Source organism: Haemorhous mexicanus, chromosome 5 (assembly GCF_027477595.1).
Source record: "Haemorhous mexicanus isolate bHaeMex1 chromosome 5, bHaeMex1.pri, whole genome shotgun sequence".
In the NCBI taxonomy this organism is placed as follows: domain Eukaryota; kingdom Metazoa; phylum Chordata; class Aves; order Passeriformes; family Fringillidae; genus Haemorhous; species Haemorhous mexicanus.
Window position 1 is genome coordinate 54,794,114 of NC_082345.1, and position 7,739 is coordinate 54,801,852.

General features: G+C 40.9%; 1 pseudogene; it reads left to right on the plus strand.

Annotated features, from left to right (window-relative positions):
- LOC132328174 (hyaluronidase-4-like) lies at positions 1-5,588 on the plus strand (annotated as a pseudogene).
- The last annotated feature ends 2,151 nt before the right edge of the window (positions 5,589-7,739 follow it).

The window sequence follows — 7,739 nt, forward strand, 5'->3', positions numbered from 1 at the left end:
ATGTGCCACCCACGCCGCAGACGGCACCGCTGCCAGGGGTCCACAAGGAGAACCCGGGAGTGGCCGATCTTGTGGCCACCTCCGGCCAAGATCCAGGAGTGGCTAGCCAGCACTGTCCAGCTCCCGTGGCCGCTGAGAAGGCTACACATATGTAACAGTGTGGCTGCCTGTATCCCGCCCGTGGTCCTCACCTCCAGTAGGTCACAGTCTCAGGAGAGATAAAAAAGTAGGCTAGGACTGAGAAAGAAGAACAACAACAGAACTCAAATACAAATCCATGATGGTTGATTGTATAGGTGTATGGGAATTTCCTAGGGTCTTGAATGCAGGGGAGATCTTGGAGCTGGAAAATGATACAACTCTCTCTGATTCATATAAATATATAGATTTTGCTGTAGGACCTTGTGATTAATGATGCTGCCCATAGTAGCAGCACAGGCCTTAGCTACAAAGTCCACATTGCACACTGCAGTGCAGTGCAGAGATATCAGCACAGGGTCTGGAAGGCCCTAGCTGCATGTTATAGTGGAGGCCGGCTAATAAATAGCTCAGGACAAGTGTTCATGTATCTGCTTTATTGCTATCCAAGGGTTTGAACTTGGATCCCTTTATGGTACTGCACAATGACAATGAAATACGTGTGCTTGTTTAGAGCTATTTGGAGTATCTCTGGCTGGCATTGCACAGGCAGGCCAGGGATGCTCATGAAAGTGTGAAGATGGGGATAAAAGCCACGGTTTGATTTCAGATTTACTCTGGTTATTATTGAGAAAGCTAGAATGATAAGGAAACTATGTCTTCATCAGGCTTTCCACTGCAACAGCCATAGCCACTAAGATATCCTGGGGCCCACTGAAATGATGGCAACACCCTTGGTGAATTGATGAGAAAAGTAACTGCAGCAGGATGGCTTCCAGACTTATACCAATTTACTTTGGCTGGGAATTTCCCCCTTTGTTTGGGTTAGATTGTGCTCACCTTGTTTCTTCAGTGTTAGCATGGTAGATGCCTTAGAATTGACTGATACCAATTCATATATTTATATACGTAATAAATACTGATAGCTGTTATGTTTTACAGACAGACTGGGAGATCTGCCCAATGTCATCCCTTAAGTTGCCAAAGTACTTCCTGGAAATGGAACACAGTTATGCATTGTTCACCTTTCAGCCCCTGGCATGGCTGTACATACCACTCATCTGGACTTCTCTTGCTTTGAAATCAGCCTGACCACCAGTTTGGGAGGGACAGCCTTTCAAGGCTCCTGGAATGCCTGACAGAGCTGTGCTTGCTGAGGTATGATGTACTGAACCTGAAAAAGTTCTGTATGGTTTGAAGCCCCCCAGCTAAGGCAAGAGGGCAGGCACATCACAGGAAATCCGTGTTAATGGTAGCATACCCTAAAACTTCAGTTTTCAAACCCATCCAGAAAAAAAAGGCATGGCACTAACTGTTAGATCCCAGCTGAGGTCTTCCCTGTGGCTGTCACAGACTGCACACACTGGAGCCCTCAGTGGGCCTGCAAAAGATGTGGTGCAAAAGATGTCTACAGAGGAAAGTCCAGGAAACTCATAACTGAAATGGAAGAGAATATTTCAGCAAATGATGTTGAATATTATCAATTCCCTTTGAAGAAAGTGCAAAACCTATTATGAAGGAAACAATTGCTTTAGGAATGGAAAGCAAACCAAAGAGCCTGTGGGGATGCTACTTACACCCTGACTGTCATAATTACAGTTTCCATGATTAGAACTACTCTGGTTCCTGCCCAAAGAGTGAAGTTTTGAGGAACAATGAATTTTCCTGTCTCTGGAATAGCTTTGCAGCCCTGTATCTTTCCATTGACATTTAGAAACCCCTTGTAAACAGTCAAAAACATTTTGTACTTTTCTCAGTTTAGGTTGAATGAATCCATAGGGATTTCCTCCATGGCATCCCTAGATTATGCTTTGCCTGTATTTGTGTATACCTGACTAGGCTGTCGAGAGGAGCCTTTATTATTTCTCTCTATTGGAAGTTTTTGCTGGAACAATGTAGGCTGCATTTATCCTTTAACCATTCTTGCAGATGGTACATCAGGATGGAAAACCTCCTACTTGGGCCAGCTCTGCTGGTTCATGCTAATTATCCACATGCTTAAAGAGCGCAATGTTCTGAAGAAAAAACACAGCCTCGAATATATTTTTTCCTTTTTTTTTGATTTAATTCCTTGCTAGGCTGTACTCAAGCAAGGCTGTACTCAATCATTTGAATGGATTAAAAGGAGCTCAGAAATTTGATGAAGTACATAGGAGGCTGTTAATACATTAATCCTCCCTCAGGTACTTCTGTTCAGGTATGCAATCACTAATCCCCAGATACCTGCCCTTTTTTTTAGAAGGGAAACTGAAGCAGAAACGTTAGCAACTTGTTCTGTATACATAAGAATGGAAAATTGGAACCAACAGCCTTTCTGTGTGCCTCCACCTCAAAACCATATAATTTAGTCCTGTAATACCTATGCTGGTCCAGGCCCCAGAACAGAGGAGTACTGCTCACATCAGCTGAATACATACAAACACACACATAACAGTATTTTTGAGATAAGTCCATTACCCTAGGCCTTTTTTAATGTGGTTCTGGACATCCTCCCAGAACCTGGATGAGGGCAGTAGAATTCCTGTGAAAAAGCAGCATGATTTGTCTATCACTGCCCTGGTTCTCACCTGTAGACAGCGACTGCACTTCCAGCAGACCCTAGTTCCTCTGTTTCAGAGTTTAGGAAGTGAGCTGTATTTGCTTTTGAAGGCTATGTTTGAATTTTCATCCCAGGTACTGAATCTGAAGTTGGGACCCTGTCTGACAAGGAGCATTAGCTCCCTCTTCCATTAGGTTTCACTACTCCCTTATCACTGCCATTACTCACCCACTACCCTGCCCAGCAAGGAGCCTCACTTCTCTTGGTCCTGAAGACATTAAAGGAGATGGAGACACCTGCCTTGGTTGTTCTACCCAGCTTGCTCTTCCTCAGCTTTGCAAGGACAGGATAGATGGACATCAATAACTGCTGCACCCTCTTTGCCATTTTACATCCAGTTCCTGCCTCTTTTCCCCTTCAGGCAACATATCTCTGCTAAGTTTTTTCACATCATTTCTTGATGTACTGTGGCCCTCAAACTCCCCTAAATCAGTGATGTTGTCTAGGGAGTCACTTGTTTATCAATGGCCTTCCAAATTCTGTGCTTATGGCATAATAATTCACTTGTTGCTGATCCTTGGTCATGGTTCAAATTAAGGATAAATATCCAAGGACCAAATGCCTTCTCCTTACAGCCTGCTCTGTGAGCAGGACAACAAATGACATCTCCCTGGAACAAAATGAGAAACAATGTAAACTTGAAAGAAAATTGTAACTGAAATTCTTAAAATTTGCAAAGTGTTGCATTTTCTCTTTCATTTAAGGTTGCACAGTGCTGGTATTTCCCTCCTATAGTGTGGGCCCATTTACAGTTGCTTTTTCTAGGTTTTTATAAGAATCTGAGTGAGCTCCTAGGGAAAGCAGCAAGAACAATGCCTGCCTTTGGAATCACAGCTCTCAAATTGGAGAAGGACTGGAAAACAACTGTTTGACATAGCAAAATGGCTCTCTCCTTCCCCTTATCAACAAAAAGAGAACTGAGGAAATGTTTTGGGAAATTCTTGTGTAAAAAATCCCACTTTAATGAAAGGATTTAAGTTGCTTCTAGTAATTGATGAGTTATCAAATAACTGTGATTAAATTTTTGCATCAACATGGATTAAGATGCCTTTTTTTCCTCCCAATTTATTCACTTCCTTATTACCAACATCTCAGGCAGTACCTAAGTTTGCAACTTCAGTTTAAAACTCATTGTAGTCCAGATAGAAAACCTTTAGCCAGAACAAAATATAGTTCATAGGGACCAGAATGAAGCCCTAGTCTGGGAGACAGCCATATAGCATACTACTGGATTACTTTAGAAAGGCTGTGAGATGCTGAAGTAACCTGATATGTTTACTCTTTTCACTGTAGAAAGATCTCTTTAACACTATTGGAGAGAATGCTCTGGGAGCTACAGGCATTATTATTTGGTGAGATATGAATTTTACTTCTTTAGAGGTAAACCTTAGCCTGACTTAAATGCATTGTGTAAGATCCTCATTTTAACCTGTTAATAGAGTATCTGACTGCACCAGCCCTGAGTACTCGGCACCAGCAGAGCTGAGTGCTTAACCAACCTTTGCTGTCCTCCAGCCAGGACAACATGGAATGTGGTCAGCTCTTCCTGGCCTAACAAGCCTCCTGTGAGGCAACCAGTAGTAGGAAGCCACTGGCTAATACCAGGCATTTTGGAAGACTGTTCCTCAGTAGTTATCATCCTGGTCAAATTCTCTCCCAGCTGGGTAAAACACTAGGAAATTATCTAGAGCATGATTACCACACCAGACAAGGTCTAATGGTGGTGCTCGGCAATTTGTCAGGTTTTGAGAACTGTCCTTGTGTGTGGGCAAGAAAATAAAAGCAGGCTGTTAAGATCAGATGGAGAGGTTTTTTACTACATATCAGACCTAGCCATGGTAAAATCAAAGATTGATTTTTGAGGCTCTGCCATGTCCTGCAGTTTTCAGAAAGCCACATATCAAACTTTGTCATTTAAAAAAAGAGTTTTTCCTTAAAGCTATGTGAAATGGGTGTTCTGGGCTGTTTTTCTCCTGGCAGATAGTATAGAAAACCCAGCCAGCATGAGAAGGAATGGCTGAAAATAAATGCTCAGTTGTCCTCAGCAAATTCAATTACTTCAGCCAATTTTTTAAACATTTGGATGTGGTCTCTGTCAGAATCAATATGAATAGCAGGGTGAATTTCCTTCTACCCCAGTCAAGTGACAAAGGCAGGCTTCTGGAGCTTCTCCATCAGCTCCAGACACCCACACTCTTGCCACATAGCCACACTGACATCACCTGCATTTCTAGCATACATCATAGCTTCTTGAAAGATCTACACTCTGGTGTTTCCTCAGGAATACAAGTTGCAGAAGTCATTTTCCTCTCAATAGGATTGTATTTTCAGTATAAAAATTCATAACAATCCTTTAAATTAGTGAAGTTTATGTTATCCTGGATGAATGAATTAATGCAGGCTCCTTACATATTGCATACTGTTTAGAATGCAAAAGGAAAAAGTAAAGTAGGTAGTCTCATATTAGCTAAAATTTCTACCATTTACAGAGGAACTGCAGAAAAGTGCAAAAATTCATTGTTTCTGAATCTGAGCCCTACATTATCAATGTCACAGCAGCAGCGGGGGTGTGCAGGAGCTATCTTTGTCAGGACAATATATCATGTGTGCAGAGAACCTGGAGAACCTCAACATATCTACACTTACATTTTAAGACCTTCCAGACAGATGCCTTGGAGAACCAAGGATTTATTTGAGAGGAGAAACATCAAATAAAGATCTGGAAATAATGGCAGAGACATTGTCTGCCACTGTGTCAGGGCTATGAAGGAACTGACTGTGGTGAAATGAGAGTTGTTGAGGACCATCCAGGCAGCTCTGTAGACTCTGCATTCCCCAGATTTGCAGTTACCTTCTCTAAGTACTGCTTAGGCAAAGGGCTGGCTTCAGTCAGTCAAGAGGAAAGGTAGAATGTATCCAAGGAAAAGTTTCACATGCTTTGCAGCTGGGGACTGAATGTGTCATTGTCCCAGACAAAATCCAAACCCTGCAGCTGTGCCCTGAGGTTTACTGCCCATAAAGCACAGAGAGAGAGAATGGAGCCCCTTGGAGGCTGAGTCAAAAATGCACAAATCTCAGGAACATGTCTGGCCCTCGATCCCATTTTCTGAGATTGGGCTGTTTAGCAGTCCAGAAACCTGGTTTCTGATCAGCTGACAGGTATCACCAGGACAGCAGAAAACTGCTGCTTCTGAATAAAACAGCACGAGGTCATTCCTTTTTCTCCTTTGTAAAGAAAGGAAGAGTCTACCCATATCATGCTGGAGGTCATACTGGATAGACCATCCTCCCAGAAAATGAATGATGAAGGGAGATTCCTAGTTTCTTTTCCATTTGAGTGAATTCAAGTTCATGTTTTCCTCTTTCATGGTCAGTGTGATAAAGGTGTTCATGCTTTGAATCCTCCACAAGATAAAAAGGAATAAAACAGTCAGGAGAAAGAGAGCGAAAGAAAAAATATTATATATACTAATACTATATATACTATATATATAGTATTAGTACATATATGGTATATAGTATTAGTGTGTATATATATATATATAAAATACCATTTATATACTATTTATACTAATATACTAATATATTAGTATATATACTGAGAGAAGAATGCATATATTCTAGTCCAAACCAAATTGTCTCACTGTGTTTTGTTAAAGCCATGACTATTTAAAATAAAATTAATAAGTAATGCTAGAGGCAGGAGTATTACATACAACTTTGTATTAGAATATGTGTAGCTGGATAAAATACACAAATAGATATGGGAAAAACAGGGATCAGTGAGACCTGTGCTGAGCTCCCTGATTTTTCTTCTATTTGATCCAGGCAAACATTTGCAACATAAAATCCAGCTCCCACCTGCACCTACTATTTCTTTTTGTTTCAGAACCTTAAAGATCCCATCAGGCTTTGATCTTTGTGAATTTGCACCTCCCAGCAGCTTTTCCTTTTTTAAACATAGGTTATTATCCTCATATATCCTCAGAGAGTTATTGCTGTAATAACTATGTTAGAAAAGCAATTGTGCATTGAACAAACATTATGTTAATAGAGCTCTTGGAGGCAAGTGAGAAGAACTTTCATTATTTTTTTAACAGGATTCCATTGTAGAGACAAATATTTAAGATTCCATTTAGGTTAGGAGAGACTGTGATTAAACCACAGCCAATCAATAAGAAATTAATCAACTTTACAATGATCCTTCTTTAAAAGAAAAAAATTTAAACTTAATTCAGGTTATTTTTTTTCAAAAAATAAATGAAGGATATCCACCAAAATTTTTCTGAAGCATATCTTCATAGTGAAGAAAACGAGAGACTTTTTAAAAAATTTTTTCATGGAATGGCTTTCTCAGAGAAATGCAGTTTTTAAAAAATCAGAGTATGATTGTGGTGGATTTTTTAAAGGAAAGGTGTAAAAATGATTCATTTGACATTTTGCTTGTGCTGTAGGGCTGAAGTACATGTTAGTAGGAAACAAAATGTTTCAAGATTTTCTGAGTGGTATTGAATTAGATTTTAGTTTGACTCTTCTTGCTGTCTTCATTAAGGTCACATCTTACAGAAAGATAGTCACACTCGCAGTAACTGAACAATAGGGGAGTGAAACAGTATTCTATAAAATCTTCTGTGAATATGTTAAATTTGCAACTGTCTCCAATTCATTAGTGCATCTGTATAAATGTCTATCCAGGTATCCAGGTAGGCAGGCCCAGATTTTTCCCACTGGATATGTCCACTGAAGTGGGGCAGGTGGGAGGGCACCACCAGTGGGCTTTAGCTGGTTTATATCTCAACAGTCTTGGCAGGCCAGGTGATTTTGTGAGGGTCAGGAAGCTGGGATCTGCAGTGTGAGAGGATGAGAAGGATGGCACAGTGAAGAGACGCTTCCCAAACGCCACAGACATGGTCTGTTCTCATAGGGAAAGCTGTCCCAGGTGTCCCTCTGACTCGTCTCTCTCCTTTTGCATCCCTCTCCTTTTGAGGCTGGACACAGGCTA